This window comes from Lissotriton vulgaris, chromosome 4_1 (assembly GCF_964263255.1).
Source record: "Lissotriton vulgaris chromosome 4_1, aLisVul1.2, whole genome shotgun sequence".
NCBI lineage: Eukaryota > Metazoa > Chordata > Amphibia > Caudata > Salamandridae > Lissotriton > Lissotriton vulgaris.
Window position 1 is genome coordinate 1,605,091,224 of NC_141691.1, and position 24,617 is coordinate 1,605,115,840.

The 24,617-nt window shown below is 44.8% G+C and overlaps 1 protein-coding gene across 3 annotated transcripts in view; it reads right to left on the minus strand.

The window, feature by feature from the left end:
* The window catches only part of NCOA2 (nuclear receptor coactivator 2), a 768,019-nt gene extending 745,659 nt beyond the window's left edge, over positions 1 to 22,360 (minus strand). For 2 of the 3 annotated variants that reach the window (XM_086965859.1, XM_086965857.1), the window contains exon 1: positions 9,758 to 9,938. The gene's annotated coding sequence lies outside the window, so the exon portion shown is untranslated. Of the gene's footprint in view, positions 1 to 9,757; positions 9,939 to 22,238 lie in introns of those variants that run through there. The other variant, XM_086965858.1, reaches the window with a different exon arrangement.
* Between the last annotated feature and the right edge of the window lie 2,257 nt (positions 22,361 to 24,617).

Here is a 24,617-nt window from a genome sequence, read left to right on the forward strand (position 1 = left end):
TATTGTTTTCGGGGTTTTCTTTGCACACCTCTTTATTAAGAAAAAAACATCTCAGTTTCAGTTAGGTTGGACTCACATGAGAATAAGCGTCACATAAAATTTTTATTGTGTTACATTTAATTGAAAATCACTTTAACTTGATTTTGATGGAGACATTCACTCAATTAAACATGTTCTACAAATAAAGTCAAACAAAAAACAGCATATTTGAATTGATGCCAGCACACCGCTTGGCACGTAAAATACTCCCAAAAGATAGGCTTAAGGGGAGGAATCTCATTAGAATATGTATCATCCAGGATTTTCATAACCTAGGTAAGCAACTGTTTCCTTTAGCCCTAGGAACTCACATGCTAAAGGATAGCAGACATCATGTATACTCCACAGTAAACACCAATGTACCAGGACCCAAAGAATAGGTCTCATATCCTCTCAACAAAATCTTGACAACCTTGCTTTTTCTGTTTCAGAAAAGTAGCCCTAGGGCAGAGCTATGACGCAATCCAAAATGGTTGGGCTTCTCTAGCATGCTACAATCTGAAACCTTGGGACCCACTAAATGCTGCACTCGACCCCTATAAATAGATAAAAATTATTTGCAGTGGCTGGTTAAACCCAGGGGACCCTGTGATGCTGACCGTCGGTGATCAGAGAACTGCTGACTTGAAGACCCTGCGTCTAAGATGGTGCCACACTTAACGAATCTATTGAGACTGGGAGGCTCCACCAGGACAGTGGAATGCAGAATCACTGGAACACTCAGCGACTTTTAGCAGCAAGGTGAGCAATAGGAGCTCACCTGTGGATTCCGGGCAGCAAAGCGCCTATGCGCCTCGAGGCACCATGGGTGGAGCCAGAGGCTTGATAAAGAGAAGCCTGCATGCTGTGCTACGTCGCTTGGAGGGGAGGTCACAGGTGAAGAGAGGACGAGCAGCGTGATGCTGGTCAAAGGTGGCCAGACTAAAGCATATAATTTAGACTAGCAACAAGGAAAGCTACTCTTTTTCCAGAATGCTGTGAAACATGCAAATCCGCAGCAGGAAGAATATATATACCCAGACTGACCCCGCCTCACAGGCACCCTTTCCTCAAAAGTTTCCTATTGAACACCCCATGGTTGAACCTGACCCACAAGACAGGTCATTGACTAGATAGACTCCACACCAACTAACTGGATTACTAACTGGATTAAAAACAAGACTATCTCAAAATATGCCACTAGCATTCATTGATATGTGTGGCCGAATAGGGAATAGGTATTAAATACGGACTGTCGCTGTGGATAATTCCACAATGCTTTCGTGCAGCGAACGTGGTACAATATCTTTCCATTGTTTGGCAAACTTTGCAGTCTGAATTCGGCCCACTTTGGTCCCGCTTTTTGGCTGACTTTCCACCAGTTGTTGCTGACAGCAGTGGGGAGCAGCGAAGCTCGCACCACAGGGATATCACCCATTCTGGTGCAAACTGAAATTCGGCTACAAAACTAGCACAATTTCTTTTTTGGCCTCCTTTACTCAGACCCGCGTGTCCTGCGTTACAATTTTACATTGTTTCTTCACTAGTCACTCAGTTTAAACAAACGCGCGGTGGGAGCGTGTGAGGCAGAGAGAAGACGCCATGTGCGCGCACATCGCCTGTCCGTGCGCGTGCACATCGCCTGTCCGTGCGCGCACATGGTTTGTCTCCCTTCGCGCACCAAACCGACAACAATAGTCGTTCGCTAGGCAAGACCTAAAAAGAAGCAATATATGTGGCTTGGGCATTTTGGTCATGGTTAACTATGTTATCTCCGAAAATGAATGAATACAGCAGACTCATTGGGAAGTTGAGTTTACAGTATATAAAAAGACACTGCCAGATTAGGAGACCTAAAAGTTCATTGTGTCAATGTGCTTCAACTTCCAGTACAGGGAACCAGAAGGGAAGGCAGTCTGGCTAGGTTTGAAGGAGAAAGCCGTTATTTGACGTGCCGCAGTAGTTGGAGAGCAATTTCACATGAGTTGAACCAGTGTTAAAGCAGTCAAGGGGAGCATGGCTGAAGGTCCTTGAGACACTGCTGGCTAGAAGCACAGAAAAAGATAACAGAGGTGCCCAAAATATGTGACCGATAAAATCTGTGAAGACAGCAATTTGCACTACATTAGAAGACTATACTACAAATTCATGGACCTCTTTTCTAGGGCTGGTGCCAGCTCAGGCGATATTGAGGAGAGTCAGGAAGTGACATGACAGACAGATGTACCATGCAAACGAGAATGACTTCTGGTGGGGGGTTGATTTTGACCTAAATGGCTCCGCCTTACAGTGTTCAGCAAGGTAAAGTTTGTCCTACTGTTTCCTGATCGCCTTAAGAGTGCATGAGGGTGCACCTGCCACATTTAAACAAGGCTCCAGGCACCAGAGAGATGCCATGGGGGCTCAAGATGGACATTTTTTGCATGCAGTTGTGATAGGGACCAGACTCCAGACGTCTTGGGCAGTAATATGTCTCACACAACATTTTTGAAAACTTTTCAAGTAGAAACTGTGATAACTAGAACCAGAAAGAAGAGCATGGAACGGATATCAGTGTGGCACCATATATCAGGTGTATGATTTCATATCAAGGTGGTAGAGAGAGGATGTGTAGTGCTACCTGTTGGCCCTGAAGAGAATCTGAAAGCAGAGGTATCCATCAGAAAGAAGGAAAAAAAGAAAAAGAAAAGGTGAGGGATGGGATGAGGAAGAGGTTGTTGTCTTAGATTTTTCATTGTCAAATAAGATTACGAAAGACACTCAATGAGTAGAGGCAAATATTTGCCTGCACACTTCCTGAAAGAAAGCGGCTGGTCTGGGGCTATATATCTAGAAATTAAACCACACTTGTCTCATTACTTAGTTGATCCTGGTCTTCCTATTAACTAGCAAGGTAAATCTGATCAACCTACTTGCCTACAAATACAACTGTTTTGATGTATCACTGGGAATCAATCTTGCTGTTCTACTCTTTGATGAGCAGATAGCCTTTCACATATAGTTTGTAGGATCCAAATTGAACCAGCAGGTTGTGTGCATTCTGAATCAGTATTGGCTTTAGATGACTAGAAGTATCAGAAATGTTGAAAATGCTGTTGTATGTGACCGAACGTTAAATACACACATCCAGTCTGCTTTATTACAGAAGAGTATTCTGTACTCCAATACTTATTGTTTTGCATTGTGAGATTTTCATGTACTCTGGTTTTCATTTCAAACTTATTAAATTAATAGCCTCTTCTATTATACGCTATTGTCACTACATAACATATTAAGCTCAAAAGTGTGTAAATGTTGTTTGCCTTAAACTGTGCATTCAGTTTTGCTTTGAGTAAGAAATTGAAAGACTAGATAATTATTCTAGTTACAGATGAAAATACATCAAGAATCTTGGAAATTCTGAAACACAAACAAGAATTTCAGAGAACTTCAGTATTTCTTCTTAAATATCACAAGGCTATATTTAAATACTAACTATAATTCTATATTTATAATTAATGGTAGCCAATCATTGTAATTTGCTATGCACAGGTCAGGCCAATGTAAGCAAAGATCTTCTACATCATTCTCCAGGAATACTTAATTTGCATGTCTCTAAACATTGATGTTTACCTTATTAAGGTTATTCTTGTCTAAACCTCTCTGGGTCATGCTACAGAAAAAGAATAGATACAGGAAATGATGAAGACGATTTGAAGAAAAAAAAACATAGACTCAAACTAATGATCCGATCTGATAACTAATGTGCTGGCTTTTGCTGGAGGCACCTACAAAAAAACTAGTTCAATGTGGTGAAGGGAAACCATCATGTAAATGCGATACAGAAGAAAACTACTGATTCGAACTTGCATCCTGGTATTTTAGAAGACAACCTGCACAAAATACCCTGAAGATGGCCAAACAAATAAGCGTGTAAATCATGCGAGATAAGAAATAGCCATATCCATAGTCACATTAATCTAGACAGCCATAATTAAACATTATAGGAATGTGCAGAAATAGTTAAAAAGCACTGTAAAAAGAACACAAACAATCATTGGAAAAGCCAATAGTTCAATCCTCTAATTTATTGGCTTTGCCATCTGCTTCCCAAGGTACTGTACAGTATCGAGACAATGAGCATTACTAAAATAAAAAAAGACATGAAGGCAGTCACCTTCTTCCACTGAACCGCACATGCCCTAGAATGCATACGCACGCAACCATAGTAACGTGTGTGCCGTTTGCTTATATTTTTTTATTTATTGATCCAAAATGGCAAAGCCATTTGGATTGGTAAATTAAAAAATTGATTTCAGTTTGAATTCGCCATAAACGTTTTTTTAAAAGAGTATGATTATTGAAGGAGGTGGTGGAGCAGCTTCGGGGGATGAAGGAAAAAGCAGCACATGGTGGGTCGGGAGGAGAGCACAAGAGAGAGAACACTACATAACTACAGAGGTAAGGAAGAGTGACGCACAGGGCAGGGAGAGAGGCACACCAACAAGAGAGAGCGCAACAGAAAGCGGTGAGGGGTGAAAGATGTACACGAGTTAGACAGCTAGAAAAATATGCACTCTCGTGGAGAGCTTAAGCAAAAAGAAAAAAATGTATTTCCTAAAAGTGAGAAATAGCAGCACATAAGTAAGGAGGAGAGACAAATACAAAGCTGGACAAGGCAAGCTATTAAATAAGCAAACGGGAGTGACAAATCCAACCAATGGTAAGCAAATGGTGTGATTTACGCCCACTGTAAGATCTCGGAAAGGTGACAATAGGCCTTCTGCAACAAGACAGCTTTCACCGAGTAGTAGGTTCGACATAAAAATGGCAGTATAACTGGAGAGTCTTCGCAAAAAGCTACAGGAAGAATAGGTAACATTCCTGTTAAACTTTCATATGGAGGTTTGGGAAAATACATTTTTAGCAATATACCAAAGTAAAACGGCACTTGCACATCCATTTTTTGTTTTATTTTCAGTTTACAGGAAAACACATAACATAAAAAGCAAATAGTGATACATTCATTGTAGCCGACATGATAACATGCAACTTGCAATTATGATAGAGTGTTGAATATACAATACATGGTACTATTGTCTGCAATCATAGCCTTACAATTGACCCTAAACGTAACAATCAAATCTTCACAATTGAGCTATGTCTGCCTCAACCTCCCCTCATGCCAGTCACAGCCCCACATAAACAGTCATAACAAAATTTTAAAAAATGTAAAGCAATAGTATTTATCAATTCCAGTAATAATTTGGACACACCAGAAAGGTTCTGGGTGAACCAAAAAAAAAAGGTGGGATAGCTCACTGGATACGAAGCACGAAGGTCCTATGAGTGCCTTATTTAACTTATCACTTGGATATAGATAGTTAAGTGGTGGTTGCCACTGTATAGTTATAATTATGTCAATAATTTTCATAAGAAGAACGTTTTTTGTCTTGCTAATAAAGTTGGTGCCGTTGAACGAATCTTCACAAAACGTTCTAAATAATTTTCATCCAGCTCTGCTCCTTCTTGGAAAGTTTAAAACAAAAAAGGGGGGTGGGGAGATTTCCAACACATTTTCCACATGCAATTGTCCAATAAGAATTTTAGATACAGAAAAAAAACACATGAACCAAGTTACACCAAATGCGACAGAAAGCTACATCTTTATTCAGAAAGTGTGCTTTTTGTGATCTGGTGTAAATCTAATCAGCAGTTTTTGAGAAATTAAGGTTACAAAGCAATGGAAATATCTGGACGGTTTATTCCCCCCTTCAGCCATCTCGCTACAGCAGGACTTGACTGGTACCACTCTACTAATCGATCGATCCGTTGACAGAAACGTTGCAATCACCATTACATTATAAGGGAACTTAGACCCAATGTATGGAAGTAAAAAATATTAATATAAGGGGGCAGGGTAGAAGCTATCCTGACCCCCTTGCCCTAGAGGGCTAGGGAGGTCCCGTAGGGAGCAGTGGTCAAAAAATAAATTTAAAAATACACATTTCAAGCCCAACGGTGCTCCTGGGCCCACTGGCCAGGTCCATTGGGACACAATGATCCCCACCTGGTTCACCAGGCAGAACCATAGGAGTGGAGTCTTTCTTTTTTATAAAGGCTGTGCCTAGTGGGGGTTGGCTGCAGAGCCTGGCTGCAGAGCCTAGCTGCAGGCCAAGCCAAACGCACGCCATGCATGGTCATACGTAACTGGGTATTGGCCACTTGTGGGGGGGGTGGGCACAGGACGTGCATTCATGCCCTGTATCCAACGCCCTACTGCGCATCGTCAAAAGGTCTGCTCAGTGAGGGAGTTGGGTAAATATGATGAGGAAAAAATACAGAAAATCACATAAAAAAACAAAGGTTAAATCAAGTCAGAGGTAAGGTAATACGTTCTTACTTTACATGCAAAAAAAAAGAAGAAAACTGCAATTCACTGGGAAAAAAACCAAAGGTTAAAGTTACGTAGTTAGGTAAGGTACTAAGAATTTAGATCACAAAAAAAAACTAGAAATTCACTCAAAAAAGCAAAGGCCAAAACGATGTTATAGTTAGGCCTGGTATTAATATAAAAATGAGTGTTGTAAAACAATAAAACACTCAAATTCAGCTGTTCTAGTTCACCTCCCTGAACCATTAAAAGCCCCGGGTGAGCCCAACTCCAAGGCCAATCACTTTAAGGTAAGGGGTGCACGGGCTCCCTGAGCAACTGATGGGAAAGGGGACCTCATCCCCCGTGGCCGGCTCACATGCTATGTCCTGGGGAGCCAACCCCCGGGATACAGTGGTTTCCCTGCCTGCTCGGCCGGTCATTCCAGAATCTCCCACCAAGCGGGAACAGTCTGTTCTCAGGTGGTAGGAGCTTTAAAATGGTCATGCTGGCTGTGAGCAGACTCGCGGGTAGGGTAACTGATTAAAAAATTGCTCACACCCTGAAAGAGCAGCATTAGTAGCTTCCCCCAGCGACGGGAAAAATGCCGGCTTCTGATACAAAAGGAGCCAGCTGGGGCCATGGGGCTCCTCCCGCGATTGGCAACAAGCGTATGGTAGGTGCCCTGGGTGGACATCCACTTTTAAGAGTGCAGGCTCCTCGCCCCTTTGTTACTAATGGTCCTGGGGGATGGGGTCCCCAGGGCCTAACAAGACTCGGGGAAGGGGCTGTGAGGGCACCCCTCCCCTTTACTGTAAATTGTGACCATGGGGGATGGGGTCCAAATGGCCAAATTAGGCTTACATTAAAAAAAAGAGACCCAAGGAGTTGGGGTCCCCAGGGCTTAATATCGTTTGAGGAGGAACGCCACCAAGCCCCCCCCCCCCCCCGCCCCCCCTAACTACCCATTAATTGGGGAGGAGGCACGTGGGACCCTCCCCTTTACAAAACATAAGGTCCTGTGGCCAACTCCGGCAGAAGGTTGTGTACGTCGGAGGTTGGATTTACATCTGGTTAGAAAATATTACTTTACATTAAAAGAAAAAAGCCTAGAAATTCACTGAAAAAAAACTGAAGTTAAAGTATGGTTATAGTTAGGCGACTATCCGTGACAAAATTAAAGTCTTGAACCAAAAAAAATAATACAGAAATTCAACACTCATAGTTAGCAAAGTCAACTAGAATTTGCACCCCTGCCAAGCACTGCTTAAGACCGCACATATTACATCACCAATGACACTGTTCCCCCAAGCCAGGCACATTAACCTACTGCAGTCAAGAACTTAAAAAAATTACTAAAGGCAACAGGGAAGACACTTTAATAAAGCTTATTCTGTTTTTAGATGGCAAAAAACAACCAGTGCCCTGCTTCAATAACATCATATTGCTTACAAAGCTGGGGGGAGGTAAGGTAACCTCTCAAAATGCAGGTCTACTTTCCAAGTATGACAACTTAATATTCCATATCGAACTGTAAATGTTTACTTTACCCAAAATGGCTATACACAAAACATATCCGGGCACTCACAACATGTAATACATAGTTTAAGCAAATTTTATGAACATATATGTAGTTACTTTGTTCACAGGTAGCACAGATACTAGAAGTCATAAATGTTCAACGATTTATTAGAGTAATTCGAGCAAGTTGAGGCATACTTGTTACGGTCAAAGTTTCTCGAGAAAAATCGTGATTTCAAAGAGTAGTTACCACAAAAGAAGGTATACTGTTTCCTTCAGACTATGGTAAGTCCCTGTAATTTGGGTAACAACTAACAACATACTTCCAAAGTCTTTGTTTCGTATTTTCACGACTTTTCTTGAGAAACTTTGACCGTAACAAGTATGCCACAACTTGCTCGAATTACTTTTGATTTCTCACTGATATCCTCTTAATTATTTGAAGCATAAAATATACCTTTCCTGCCGATTCAAAATGAAGCAATGACAACTTGACATCCAGAGGCTCTCCAGACGGTCGTTCGCTAGCATTGTTGTCCATCACCACCCCCTTTTGTACCGCTTTTCGCCGCCATAAGTGTGGCAGGGTATGCTCAGACGTGAGTCCCTTACTCACTTTGCCACTGGATTCAAGCAAGCCGGGCTAAGGACGGCTGGAATGCCAGAAACCGGTCCTCGGAAGCTTGTTTCCGGTCCAGGGAAGACATGGCTTGGCAGTTCGGGCTGGACTGTTCCCATGAGGCACAGGGTCAGACTGATTTGCATATAGCCATGTCTGAACTGGGGTGGCAGAGTGGGCTAAAGAACGGTGACGGATTATACCCAGATCTTTTGACTGGGTGTGAGTGTTTGATTGATTCAGATGCTCCGTCCGTCACCACCCCCTTTTGTACCACTTTTGGCCGCCATAAGTGTGGCAGGGTATGCTCAGACGTGAGTCCCTTGCTTACTTTGCCACTGGATTCAAGCAAGCCGGGCTGAAAACGTCTGGAATGCCAGAAACCGGTCCTCGGAAGCTTGTTTCCGGTCCAGGGAAGACATGGCTTGGCAGTTCGGGCTGGACTGTTCCCATGAGGCACAGGGTCAGACTGATTTGCATATAGCCATGTCTGAACTGGGGTGGCAGAGTAGGCTAAAGAACGGTGATGGATTATACCCAGATCTTTTGACTGGGTGTGAGTGTTTGATTGATTCAGATGCTCCGTCCATCACCACCCTCCTGTTGTACCGCTTTTGCACCCCTGCCAAGCACTGCTTAAGACCGCACATATTACATCACCAATGACACTGTTCCCCCAAGCCAGGCACAAGAACCTACTGCAGTCAAGAACTTAAAAAAATTACTAAAGGCAACAGGGAAGACACTTTAATAAAGCTTATTCTGTTTTTAGATGGCCCTGCTTCAATAACATCATATTGCTTACAAAGCTGGGGGGAGGTAAGGTAACCTCTCAAAATGCAGGTCTACTTTCCAAGTCTGACAACTTAATATTCCATATCGAACTGTAAATGTTTACTTTACCCAAAAGGGCTATATACAAAACATATCCGGGCACTCACAACATGTAATACATAGTTTAAGCAAGTTTTATGAACATATATGTAGTTTCTTTGTTCACAGGTAGCACAGATACTAGAAGTCATAAATGTTCAACGATTTATTAGAGAAATTCGAGCAAGTTGAGGCATACTTGTTACGGTCAAAGTTTCTCGAGAAAAATCGTGATTTCAAAGAGTAGTTACCACAAAAGAAGGTATACTGTTTCCTTCAGACTATGGTAAGTCCCTGTAATTTGGGTAACAACACACTTCCAAAGTCGGTCGTTAGCTAGCATTGTGTTTCATACTCTATACCACCTGACTCACCTTATGCATCTGTTAAAGCCTTGAAAAAGTCGTGACGAAACACATGTCGACTGTTGGTTGTATTTTTTTACCGAAAATTGGCTGTAACTTCACTGAAAACAGATGTCCTGTTCAGGACTTGGAAACGCCACCTTTTATAGTGTTGAGTCCTTGCATAATAAGTCTCTGTTTGAAAAAAACTGGAATTGACGCCAACGAGATTAATAAATCATTGAACATTTAGGACTTCTTCTAGTATCTGTTACATGTCAACAAAGTAACTAAATATATGTTAATAAAACTTGCTTAAACTATACATTACTTTAAAAAATCGCATTAAATGTTGGGAGTGGTGGGGTATATTTTGTATATAATGTTATAGCGCGAGGACTTTTTGTTGTAGTGTATTCACACACAAGGTAGTGTGGTGTGCTATTACCCTGAGTGGCACCACGATTATTCATAGTTATTTTGATTTGAAGATCGGCATCACTTTGCCCATTTTAAATTGTTCGTATTACGAGGTGCGACTTTTCTCTCCACCACTACCCTCCATTTATTTTGATTACCCAAAAGGGCTTCACTAGAAGACTATTATCAATTTACACACATTTGGCAGTGAGTATTTGTTGTTTACAATAGGTATTTTAATGCAAAAAAAATTACTGATGCATCTTTTACTTTCATCATTTTAACATCTTTATTAAGGGTCTCAGCAACTTCAGTTTTCAAATAGCTGGAAGGCAAAAGAGCCTAAGTTAAGAATGCAGCTAAAAGTTCTTTCTCCTCAAAATGCTTTCCTTACGCCTACCTAAAATGGTCTTAAGTGGGGGTTAGAATAGTAGCTAGAAAATATTCTAATTTCTGACCAAAGCCATAAACGCTCATTAATATTTGAGTGAAAAGACACTTCAAGGCGCCACTGGACTAAGTGTGTAATGGACAGTCTGCAAAAGTTGAAAAGCAGCTCCAACACAAGCCGCAGCAGTGGTGCTTTAATAAATGCATAGTGCCCCCGCGTTCCATGTTAGGCACGCAGGTTTCTCTCAGGGCTATTCATCAGCACCAAGTTACATTTGAGCTGTGCAAGAAAAGCCATTCTACTTTGCCGGATCACGGATACTAACGGTAGGAAAACATCCTGGTGTACTTTGCTGAAAACACAAGGTTTTTAGGCAGTCCTAATATATGGCGAAGCCCTTGAGCTGTTTGCTTATCAGCGCTAGCAGACTAGGCCAACCGGTTACTGAACTCTCAGAAGCAGCTCCACTGACTGCAAATGGTTCTGAATTCTTTCGAAAACGGTCTTCCCTCTTGCGCTGTAGGGTGACTATAGATTACGCCACACCCTGAGGAGTGCTGTCTGCACTAAAAGTGCCCCTGCTTACAGAACCGCCGCACCGTACCCACACACTGACATTTTCAGTTGGTTTCCCAACGTTTTACTCGAAAAATGCCTTGATTGTAAGGGTATCTTCCACCGAGGTGTTAGTGAAACTTAATCCAGCAAACTTAAACGTGATAACATTACTTTCTACATTAACATCTTAGCATACAAGATACTGCGGGCAATCCGGATTTCTGCAGAGAAAGAAGCCAGCACAGGCAGAGCTCCCGGCTCACCTATTCCTCTTACTGGTGCTTCTCACAAGAGTGCCAAGGACTTCACTCTCACGGCTCTGAGGGGCCCTGGACAAGAATGGGAAGCAGTTGTTTCAGGGTTGAGGCGTGAGCTGCTTGAATAACTGGGGGAGTTGTTTATCTTACTCCAAGCAGTCAACCTTGAAGTGAGTAAAAGGATTCGCTTGGTTGTCTCCGGTGAGCACGCACGTCACTCACGTCGATATTGATATATTTAATCTAAAGTCCAGCGAATTTCTGGAACTGGACCAACCTAATATAACATCGACTGGAGCCATCGAAGTAACTTCAATTGTATTACAAAATAGAATACAATTCCATTAAATAAACCCACGATACACGGCATGCGCGTTTCACATTGTGCACACGTTTAGGGTTCACTAATTGATTGCAAACAATGTTGAATAAATACAAAAATTTTACAAAGCACTTTGCTGTTCTTGAATACGGCATTCTAGTGCCTGATAAACTGGTCGTACATCAAGACAGGGCCTTTGTCGATGATGGCTCAGTGGCAGATGCAAAGGGAGGTAAGAACGGAGTGTTGGAACGAGGTCAACACAAGAGGCCAGATGAAAAATAATGTCTGACACCTAATTAAAACCCAAAAGAATGAGGTGACCTACAGCTCAGGGGAGAAAAAAAAGGATTATGTTGAGCAGTAGCTGGTTTTCCTCTTTCTTTTGCTGAATAATTACTTTATCAAGATCCCCTAAGTAGGGCGTCAATAAAGTGTGTAAGGTGCCTGTTCGAATCCAAAAAAGTTATCGACCAATAAATAGGTCTTTACAAATTGTGGAAACCTCTAGGGCACCAGAACAAGCAGGCACCGCTTCCATTTCTATTTCTATTTAATAGTTTTGGGAACAGTAGTTAGAGAGCGTAGACAAGCTAATAGCAAATGGATAGCAAAAGAACAAGTAATTACCTTCTGTAATGTCTTTGACTACACACCAGCAAATCCAGCAAAACTGAGCAGGCAAAATGGCTCTCTACCAACCTGGAAATCAAATAGTAATGCTTGGTGAAGGCGTGGAATGATGCACATAGTGCTGTCTGGTAAATGTCCAACATTGAAACACCCCTTGCTAAGATGGCGCTGAAAAGGACTTTGCTCAGGCCTTCATAGAAAGGGCATTTTGGGTATAGTAATGATGACCTGATTTTCTTTAGTGAAGTCTCCATTCCCTTAGGGAGACCCATCTAAACATAGCCCATGAGAACAAAACAAGCTTGCTCAAATAGAACAGGGCAGGGAAGTGTCCGGCCAAAGTTTTCAAGCAGGTATTCTTTTCAAATATAGATCCTTTACAAAATCATTAAAGTACATATTAAATAGGAGAAATTTGCCAGGAAACAATTCCTGCCTAACTCATACTCAAAATAAAATTCACTTGGAGAGGACAGATACAATTTGTAGGATCCCAGGTATTTCAGTGCAAGTGAGCTCAGTATAAGCCATGTTTGGTGTACTGCCTACATAAGTATTTTACTTCCAAAGAAGGAGTTTAACATTGTCAAAGGTTGTGAGAAATCTAGGTTTGCAAACTGCAGAGTTTTCTTAAGAACTGTAAACACATTCTTGCTGGCATCACTCTATTGTGTATTGTTGAGAATAACCATATGAAGTAGTTCATGTTCTAGAAAAGATAAGCATTTCAAAGTGCCCCAGCAAGAGAGGATTTACCGTATTGCAGTAAGGCAAAAACATCCTTAGTGTACTGTGTACACAATAACATGCTACTTATTTTAAACATTAAGAAAACGCTGTAAGAGATCCAGTTCACGGTCTCCCTAATCATTATTTTTTCTGATCATAGAGCACTGATCGCCAGCACTGCAAGGCTCCTTTGCATTTTACAGGTCAAGCCAAAGTGGCACTCCTTTTAGCATGGAAAATCACTGTCCCCATTCTCAAGCTAAGATGCTTCTAATTGTTGATGGCAGCCACTCCTCGTGGAGCGAGCAAAGGACTGATACGTCAGAAACCCTGAGTATTCCATAAGGACTGTTCAAATAAATCATTACAAATGTCATGGGGGAGGAAAAGACTGAAATTTAGGATTAACTGATGTGCAAATATCTTGTTTGTAAAAGATAAGCTAAATAGGTTAAGACAATGGAGCACGTCACACACTAAAGATCAGTGTTAATCATTACTACTGATCACCCTTCAGTCAGATAAAGCCCCCTTAGTGGAAATGGGAAGATAACCAGATGTATCGCTCAGGCTTGTAATGCCTACGAACTTAAATATGCCCTCATCAACGAGGTCCAATGATACTAAAACATATCTGTGGTTTTTGTATACCAGTGTATTGCCCGGGTTACTTACCAGTAATCTTCATTACTCAGAGTATAGTCTTCCTCGCCACATGACTTACATAGTGAGCTTCAGCTCCACACCAGAACCCTCCAAAGCAAAAAGTCAACCTACATGCCTCCCATCCCTTCCCAAGATGACCGACCCATTACCACCTGACCTCTATAAGAGGCGGGCCGGCCCAACCCATCAGCCTGAAACAACCAAGCAAAAACATGAAGCCGATAGCCAGACAGGGAGGGAGGGATGGGAACTCATGTGGCGAGGAAGACTATACTCTGAGTAATGAAGATTACCGGTAAGTAACCGGGGCATTACCTCCTCGTTAGTCTTCCTCACCACATGACTTACATAGTGAGCACATACCAAAGCCAAGCAGCTTCATGGAAACTCACAAGAAAACAACAGACCAGAAGGGGATGACCACGAAAGAGGGCAAACCCAACAGACCAGTACGAGTGGAAGGCCAGGAGAGAGGCAACCACGAGTAGGAGAACCAACCCGGGACCGAAGACACCGGGAAGGCCGAAAAACAAACCGGACCCCAGAGACACCAAGAGTCGCCAGGAAAACCGCCCCAACCAAAGGAAGGCAGAGAAAGGCACGGGACCGGACCGCACGGAGCCAAAAAGGCAACAGCAACCAGGGCCAGAACAGAAAGGAGCAGGCTTGAACAACACACCAGGGCAGCCCAACAGGCAGCACAAAGCGAGAGGGGAGCAAAAAGACCAAAGAGAGGAACTGAACGAACAGAGGGCATCCCCATCACAGCGATCCAACAAAAAAAATCACTAGTGGAAAGAGACAACCAGTCCGCCCAATACAGCAATATCGCAAGGGCGACCACAACCCACGAGAGAGCTGAACCAGAAAAACTTGGAAGCGGCACCAGAGCCAACCAACAGACAGGCAAGAGCCGGAAGAATGGAAAAGGGAGCAGAAAAGAAACAGAAGGGGAACAAACCCCCGACACACAAAGGACCCCCGGAAGGGACCACGACTCCAAGGAGGAAACCCAGGCAGGTACCAGGGAAAACGTACCCAGGAAGGAGCCGGAAACAACACCGAAGAGACCCGGAGGAGAACCAACCGGGCAAAGGCGAAAAAACTGAAAACCCACAGGCCCGCCCATGGCCAGAAGGGAGAAGAAGCAGAAAGCAGCCAACCGGCCAGGGACGGAAACACCCTGCACAGGGACCAGCAAACCGGCCCAGGAAGAAACACAAGAAGGGAGCGAGCCGTCGAAGAGAGCACCCAGGCGGCCAAACAGACAGCCAGCCCACAACCAGGCCCAGCCCAGCGAGACAAGAAGAACCGACTAACATAGGCGCGTGGCAGCAACACACCAAAGGCGTGAAGAACAGAAGGGCAAGGCGAAGACGAGTCCGAGCCACGACAAGATACCCAGGGAGTCACCAGAGCCAACAGGGCCCGGGACCCCAAAACCAGGGGAAAGAAACGAGGAAACACCCACACCGGAAGCACAGGGCCCCGCCAGGATACCCCACAGCACCGCCAGAAACAAAAACCAACAAGGGAAAGAGAAAGCAGAGGCAGGACACAAAACCCGCGCCCCAAGAGGCAAAACAAGGACCAAGAGCAGCAGGGTCCAAGCCAACTACCGCCGAAGCAGATGAAGACTCACCCAGAGGAGCACCACCAACCGGACAAAAAAACCCTGGCCAGGCCTAACAAGCCCAGAAAACCAGGAGAAAAAGGGACCCCAGGAAGCGCAAAGCCGGGAGCCCGGAGGGGAAGGCCGAAGAGCCAAAACAGGAGACCCAAAGGAAGCAGACAGGACCAGACGGACCCAGGAGACTCCCGAACCAGGCAACAAAACGGCCCGACCCGATGAGAACAAGAGCATACAGGGCCCTCTAGATCCGCAAGGACTGACGGGGGCGTTAAAAAAAAACACCGCAAGTCAACAAGACCCAAACCACGACCAGAGGAAGGCACCACCAAGGCACACAACCCCAACCGGAAAACCCACGAACAGGACCCGGAGAGAAAGGACCAGCGAAACCGTCAAAGCGACCCTGCAACAAAAAGGAGGAACGTACGCCCCACCAGAGGCAGGCGCCAAAACCCTGGTCCGACCAGGCAGGCACCACCCAAAGGAAGCAGAGCCACCAAGGGTCACAGCCCCAAGGGCAACGGAAGCCGGAAGAGAAGGATCGCGACAAAGACCCGACCCCCAGAGGGCAAGGAGAAGCGCGGTGACAGCAGGAAGCAGACAGGAAAAAAAGGTGCAAGAACCGCCCTCCAAGACAGGGAGCAGGAAAAGGAGGGAGCGGCAAAGCCGCGGACCCCGACAAGACAAGGAGAGCCCTCCAGGAGCAGAAACAGTCAGCAAGAAAACACTGACACAGCCCAGAGACGGATGGACAGACCCCAACAGCAGGAAACCCACATCAGACAAGCCGTAGCCCACAGCCCCCGGAAAACCCCGGAGGACGGAAAACAAGGAACCAACCGGGACCGACCCCACACAAACAGCGGGGACAGGAGTCCACAGGACAAAAGGACCACAGGCCCAATCCCGGAAGGCAATACAGCAAATCACGAAGCAGAGGCCGCACAACCCAACGCCACAGGCTCCGAAAAACAAGCAATCCAAAAATGCACCACACATGGATACTATTACAACGGTAGGAAACAAAACCCCTGCCTGAAATTGGCGGGCACCACCAAAGGTACAAGACTTACCTCCGAGCCATAGCACCAAGGTCCCAAGCCAAACCAAGGAACCCCGCGAAAAAGCAGAGAGAGCAACCCAACGGGAGACGCTGAGGAAAAAGGAACGCTCCACGAATATGCGCGTCAACCACTGGCAAACTGGCAACCCCAGAGCCCCCAGGAGGCAGCCGAAGCGAACACGCCCTATGAGCACCCGCAGAGCATGTGAACCACACACGAGGAAGAGGGCACAAGGGGAGCCCGGCGAGCAATGGAGCAGGAGGAGGAGAAACCACCGCCAAGGCCCATGGAGGAAAGGGCAGACCCAAAAGCCAACCCGGAGACCAGAGAAGCAGCCCGAGAAGAAAGAACAGGAGCAACAGCCCCCGGAAACCCCAAAGGCCACACCAAGCAGGACTAGAAACAACTGCGGAGGGCACAGAAATGCCAAAAAACACAGCCCTACAAGAGGAACTGAGAACCACCATGTTGACAGCACCAGGCAAACTCAGGAGGAGACCCACCCACGCACTAGCCCCGACCATGCCAAACGACTAAAAACAGACGAGAAGAGGCCGCCCGAACAGGGACCTGAACCCTGGGCCCACAGAATAAAAGTCTGAGGCTCTACCAACCGAGCTATCCAGGCTCTCGAGGGCAGGTGCATAGAGACAAGGAATGTTGAGCACAGGAACCGAAATGGAAACCAGCCACCCAGTGACTTAATAAAAATGAACGGAAACAAAGTACTAGCCCAATACGTGAAAAAATAGAAACAATTACAACGTATGACAAAGAACCACCTGAGGACACGGCCCCAGCATAGGCAGGACTCAAACCCTGGGCCGTAAAAGCTGTCGCTACCAAAGAAAACCACTAGTAGAGCCAAAGCCCCATTCAAAGAGCGAGGCACTGCCACAGAAAACGTGTGCAGGAACCGGGAATGGGAACCAGCTACTCAGCGACAGGGAAGCCCAACGCAGGCCCAGTATAAAGAAACAAAAACAATGCAACCAGCAAAATTCGCAAATTCGAATAAAAACAACGTCCGAAAACACCGGGAGACACGGTCACAGCATAAGCGGGACTCGAACCCAGGCTTGTGAGTGTAGGCGCCACCAAAGGCAAAACACCACTCAGTGAGCCACAGCCCCTGTGAGACCTGATATCGTTGAAACACCACTACCTCCCATGCACTAGTAGGGTCTATGACACACAGGCCATGACACACAGGCCATGCCACTGAATCGGTGGACAGAAGAGCGGGGCACTGCCACAGCAACGAGTGCAGGAAACCGGGAACGGAAAAACAGACACCCAGCGTCCAAAACGTGTAAGCACCGAAACAAACACAAGTGAGAATTAAAAGAGTATGCATTCGATACACCATTTCATTAACCAAGCCGCCAGAACAGGGACTCGAACCCCGGGCCCACAGAATAAAAGACTGATGCACAACCGACAGCCATCCAGGGACACATAAGAAAATGCGAATACTGCCGCACCACCGAGCGAAGCCAGGGAACCGGACCCGCCCATCCGAGCCCCGGGGGAGGAGCAGAAGGCCACAGCCGCCCAGGCTGGAAAACGCGGAAAGAAGGCCCCCGACCGGGATCGCACACAGCCGCGGAAGAGAGGACTGTCCAAGGACAGCACCCGCCCGGACGGCAAAAAGGCGAGCCCGACAGTGATACAGGCAGGACGGAGGCCGGGCACGAGGAGCGCAGCAATGAGGGAATCAGGCGGAGCGGCCGTTGTGTGTATGGAACGAGCCGCCCCCCAAACCCCCCGCCAAAAGACAGGGACAAAAGAAAAGCTGCTGCACCCGAACCAAGCGGGGATATCCAGCGCCCAAATATGCGAACGACCCACAAAACAAATGCACACCGGTACGGGAAACCGCGGCATACATGGGAAGGAATGGGACCCGGGATAAGAAATGACCAGGAGGACAAACACGGACCCCTTGCAGACACCGGTGCTGGCAGTAACAAACAGTTACATGCAGTGCGAGGCGAGGGGCCAGAAGGGCTCAGAAACAGCAGAGCCCCAGACCAACCCCCCCTATTGACCCTTGGCCCGCTAAGGCAGAGCCTAACGTGCCTCAAAGAGACCGGAGGAAGGAAGGGGGGAAAGTCCAAAAAAGCCCCAGAGCCCGCTAGAGCAGGACCACCGACCAAGGACCCATGCCCCTGCTACAGCAGGAACCACTCACCTGAAGACGCATCCGGAGAGTAATGACGCGCAGAACTAGCTCACTATGTAAGTCATGTGGCGAGGAAGACTAACGAGGAGGTAATGCAATTGGGGTAAAGCTGAACCTTTAGTGTGGGATAAGCATGGGTTGAAAATCCGTTCCGCTCGCGCATTTTGCGAATTTACCGAAAATCCCCAAATTCGCACGCAACGGATTTTTTTTCTTGGTGATACAATATTGCGGCATGCGGCGTTCCCTTACCGTCATTCAGCGTTTGCAGAGTTGTTTTTCTCGATATTTTGCAAGTGCTGCGCCATTTTGGATCTTACTGCGGGATCCCGCGGGAGTTTGACGACGAATCGCAAGAGTTCACAATTGCGAACATGTAGGTGCGACGGGCAGCAACAATCTCGCACTCGCAAAATTACAAAATTTGCAATTCTGAACAAGAAATCCACTAGCAAGCAGCATAGACCTTCTGAAAATGATGATTTTTATCAGAATAACTCCTCAGGTTGACATTTGCCTGCACTTTTTTGGATTTGAAGCCTTTTGACTTTCTTTGGATCACTTTTGGATCAGAAATCAACTTTCACAATTAAGTTTGTTTGGGGCATTACAGTTGCTGTTCTGCAGAAAAACGAGTTTTGCAAAACTGAAAGCACTCAGCGGGTGCAAAAGTTCAAACTCATCATTAGTAACCATTCCCTGTAGTGCTTCCTGACTGGGGCCCCTCCAGAGTTCAGTTGCTAGTTGCAACAATTCTATGACCCTGCTCTAACCCTCACAGCAGGCTCATAGAATAGCTACAAGTAGGCCACAAAGGTCCTGGAAAAAAAATTGCACTGCAACAGAAAGCAAATTACAGATAAGGAAGCAGGTGCCAGACTGGAATTTTAAAACAGTGACACATTAATAAATCAACCCCAAATTAATTCATGTCAGTTGAAGCAGGGCAGGTGTGCTTGCTTTTCCCCCCCCATAATCTACAGTGATGAACCAGAGGGTGGCATTGATGTACGAGAGGGTGGCATGGGTGAAACAGGGTGGCAGTGGTGAAACAGAGGGTGCTGTGAACCTGTGATGATGAACCAGACACAACATAGTCGCGACCGTTGCGAGCCGACAAGTAAGTTCGCAATTGCGAACTGGTACAAAACCCTCGCGAACTGGCAGAAACCCTTGCGAACACAAAAAAAAAAATCGAGAATTCGCGGACTTTGAGTTCGCAAATTCGCGAACGCCAGATTCGCAAAATTCGCCCATGCTTAGTGTGGGAGCGTAATCATAGTTCCTCCTTTAAACTTCCAACAATAACTAGAGAATCTCGTCTAAAGAGGTCTCCTATTTATGAACTGACTTGGCAAGAAAGCAAGTCTCTACAACAAGCATTGGCAATGCCAATACATTTCGCCTATACAAGATTTATTGGCTGTCTTTTTTTTTAAATGTTGCACAGTGGGGCGAGCTGCTGTGCAACATAGCTTAAAGTAAAAAAAAAAAAAGTGATATGAAAATGCCAGATCGAGTCATATCGCTTTTTTTTGTTTTTTACTTTAAGCTATGCCAAGTACAACCAAGTTAAAATTGTTATTTTCCCATGCTAAATAAGCAAACGTGCTAAGGTATGCTATGGGTAGAGGAGTTTTTCCTCCAGAGGCGCATTCCTGTGGCTGAAGACAGACAGACATGCAAATAAGGATACATTTGTGATACTGGTATAGTACATGGTAATAGTGCATGAAGGAGCGATGTGTCTGTGCTCTATGTGGGCAATAACGAGGTGAGTACGGAGCGTGGCGTCCAGTGACAAGTTATGACGAATGCCGTAACAATATGCGTTATCTAGTGATAATCAATATGCGTTTTGGGAAGAGAGTAGTGCCTGAGTAAGTAATGAGGCAAGGGCACTTATTCAGGTAATTATAGAGAGATGACCCTTGAGTTCCATGTGGGGGCCCGACCTGTAGTCACACTCTTTGTGACAAAGAGGAAAAAAGAGAAAGAAAACAACACATAATTACCTGACTTAAGTGCCCTTGCCTCATTACCTACTCGGGCACTCTCTTCCCAAAACGCATATTGATTATCACTGGATAATGCATATTGTTATGGCGTTAGTCATAACATGTCACTCGACGCCACGCTCCATACTCACCTCGTTATTGCCAGCATAGAGCATGGACACATCGCTCCTTCATGCACTATTACCATGTAATATATCAGTATAATAAATGTATCTTTGTTTGCATGTCGGTCTTCTTCATCCACAGGAATGCTCCTCTAGAGGAAAAACTCCTCTTCCCATAGCACGTGTGTCAATACTGGTCTTCCAATAACACATTTCATAGACCACTCACCCTGCACTACTCGCCAGGTCCTGAAGAAAGCCATACCAATAAGGGAGCATGGCTGAAACATGTTGACCGATTAGGATAATGGAGTCACCTAAAGATCTCCCACAATATCCGCCTCCCGCATTTTTATCCATTGCCTAGGGCTCACATATTAAAATATTTTTTTTTTACATTGGGACTCTCAGGACAGTTCTTTTTAACATTCACTCACCCGCCCTCACTGCACTTTAACGTTAGAATAATCCGCTCCGCTGTATCCAGGCATTGTAGCACACCTGCCTTGGGTGGGGCCAATGATGAAGCATGTCACCAACTAGGTTGGTGTTGAGGGCTTTTTTCAAAACACGTGTTTTCTCCTCATGACATACAAACGCTAGGAGCACCTACTCCAGAGCTATTTCTTCTTGATAGCTCTACATATACCAGGGTAAGTGAACTGGCTCTAGTAATGTTCCTCCCTCTCCCTTTGTTTTTTACCATTTATTTACGTGTAACACTTTCACATTATGAATGGATCCTGTACGCAGTCACTATAAAATAGCCTTTTCGAAATCCAGTTCTTTACTGCTCTGATGCCACAGAAGGAAAACATTTATTTTCCACTTCTCTGACTTTAGTACTAGAGAAAAAACTGTCTAAGCCAGCTCCGCTTCTTAAGATCAAAGGGAGGTTTAAGCTCCATACAACAAGCAATGGCAAAACTAATAGGTCTCACCTTTGTGAACTACTGGATTTGGCAATGCTTTTCAATGATGCTATAAAACATTGGTGAAAAAACAAGATGTGTTTCGGCTGATGCTGTTCTGCTTCGCACAAAAAAGTGCTATGACACATCAGTTGTCGGCAGTTGCACAATTTTGTAACTGCGGACGCATTATAACATAACATGTGCAGGCGTCACCACACGTTTGTACCTACAGAATGACAGTCTTTTTTTATTGCTGGATCCAAGGAGCAAGGGATATAATATGACAGCCACCAATCAGATAGGGAGAAAACAAAATGGAGCAGCAGGTGGGTGGAGGGGGGAGGAGGAATGGGGGGATCTGGACAAAAATAAAGCAGGATGGGAGAAGTCAGAAACAGCACACAAGGGAGAGAGGAGCATGGAGCTAGAAAGCTCGTGTACTCTCATTAAGTGCCCTACAAAAAAGATCAAATGTTTCCCTAAAAGTGAGGATCGGGAAACAAGCCAGCCAATCAAAAGGATAGTAAGCAGACTATGCAACAGGGAAGAGTCAAACACAAGAAAATAAAGGAAGGCCTCCAAATAAGAAGCAAGCAAAAGAATGACAAAAAACCAACCAGTGGAAGCAGTGGGTGGGCTCTAACCCACTTTAAGTTCCTGGTACAGCCCACAAAATGTCATTTGCAACCAGACTGCTAAAAGTGGCCTGGTGGATGAAGTCCAAAAAGACACAGCCCCTAAAAGGAAAACACATATTAACAGACCGGTACGCAATAAAGAGCAAAAATACTGACACGTGCATTTCAAATTAAAAACAGCAAGAAAATATATACAAGTCATAACAATATACTCAATATTGAAAAGTCTGCAAATCATAATTAAAACTCACATATTTCTTATTCCCTTTACAAATAGCGCATCATTGTTTTTCTACCTTAAGAGTATAAAAGTGTTTGGGGAAGGACTGCAGCACATACGGGCATAAAATAGTAAGTGCATAGGTGTGTCAAGGAAGATGCTATTTTTCATCTTCGCGATTCCAAGTGAGAGCTTGGAGTCACTGCATTCCAACTGATGACAAATGCAAGTCTAAAATTGTATATGGACTACTGAGCTATGCTTAACATTTGTTGACGTTTACTGTCATGCAATACTGAGAGAGATCTGGTCTCACTCTTTCCTTCCACGCTGTGAAACGGACACGAAAGTGAAAGCACCGCCGCACACCGCCAGGAACAGACTTTAACGTGTTCAAACTTGGTGAGCTCAATAAGGTAGCTACACAAAAAGCAACCAAAAGGACTGCTGGGAGGCAGACGGCGTGCACTCCAGTCTACAGGTAATAGATAAACAAGGGAGGCTTTGAAGAGTGGCGGTAACATACAACACAAAGGACTTGTGAGATTTGTCTGCTAGGCCTGTACTTAAAGCAAACATCCAATTACTTTATCGACCACCTAAATTTGCCCACTTTGTAAGTCGGTGGGCATATTGGGCTTACACATTGGCTGCAAACTTATGCACTCCATATACTCATACTGAAAACTACAATTGCACCCTGATATTCGGACAATCTGTAAATGTAACAATAACAAACAACTGTTCAAAAACCTGGACAGCCTGCTGAAGCAGAGGTGGAGGCCTAGAAACCAAGCTGCAATCTGATACAAGAAGCACAGCAGCTCGAAAAAGGAGAGCTCCGTGTAATCTACCGCATCCAGGGAATAGGCAGGAAATCATAACCCTGCCCCCACAAGACACAACCACCCTCGTTTGTCATTAGGGTGGAGCCCCCACCACTACCATATCATTAGGCCGTCCATCCACATTGCTGAATTAATAATTAAACAGATCTTTACTCCTTTTCAGACCGCACTAAAGAGGGGGCACGGAGCAGCTTAGTCGCCTGTGTCATACGCCGAGGAGAAACACCAAAGCAACTGGGCCCTACAGTCCACGTCGATGCCACTGCTGCTTTTGTTTAAAAAAGGCAACTAATATTTAGACTTTCAAGGAAAATCCGCAACGTCACCGATTGCACGGCATTTTTACACAATCCAAGGGGCTACGTAGGATAAACAAGACAAGGCTCTATCATCGGTCTCTATGCTGCAGTTAGGAAATTAGCAAGATCCGAACGATTTGGATAGTGCTTGTCATGTTCATGCAACAAAAGGCAAAGAGAAAATCTATTTTTATGCCATTTTTTCACATCCTGTCAGGTGGTTCTACCACGCAGCATGGTATAAATACAAGGTGTTCAGAAACGCTTTACTTGTTGGCGCTGTAAAGACAGAACTGTATGAAAGAGCTTCGTGCAAATTATCACTCGTACCTATGGCAGCAGAGCCCAGTGAGATTAACACGCGAAGCTTAAATATGCGCGTACCATCAGAGCATGTGTTCAACCGAGGATCCTCCATCCATCCATCCATCCATCGTCGATGAACTAACATTAAATGTAATCATATGTTTTAAGCAGACCTAATACTGTGGTCAACAAACAAACCAGATCATTATCAAAAGTAACAGGCAATCTACAAATGAATACCGAGAATAAGACGACATTCTACATACAGTACTGGGTGAGTGCTTCTCTTTGTAATCAATAGAACTTAATAACTACAGCAATTTTCATTGTGACACTGCCAACTTGAGTTCAAACCCCACATACATTTCTTTATTCACTTTTCTAACCGGTTGTCACTTGGGCCAATGAAGTCCTAGTAAGCATTAGAATATGCTTACAATGATGTAGAAAATGTATTTTATTTATGGTACTTTAGGAGGTTGGGTTTTGTGCTCTACAGGTATGCTACTTTTCGGCCCGCATCACACTTTATTTTTAGCATCAAAGTTTCAGCCAAGTGTAGAAAACAGTGATTTGGTAGGGGGTGTAAAGAAGAATTCTGATCAACTTAATTTTTGGAGGTCTGGTCAGCACTACAAGGCTTTCAGGTCTTGGGTTTGTCGTAAAAAACACCTGGGTCAGTCCC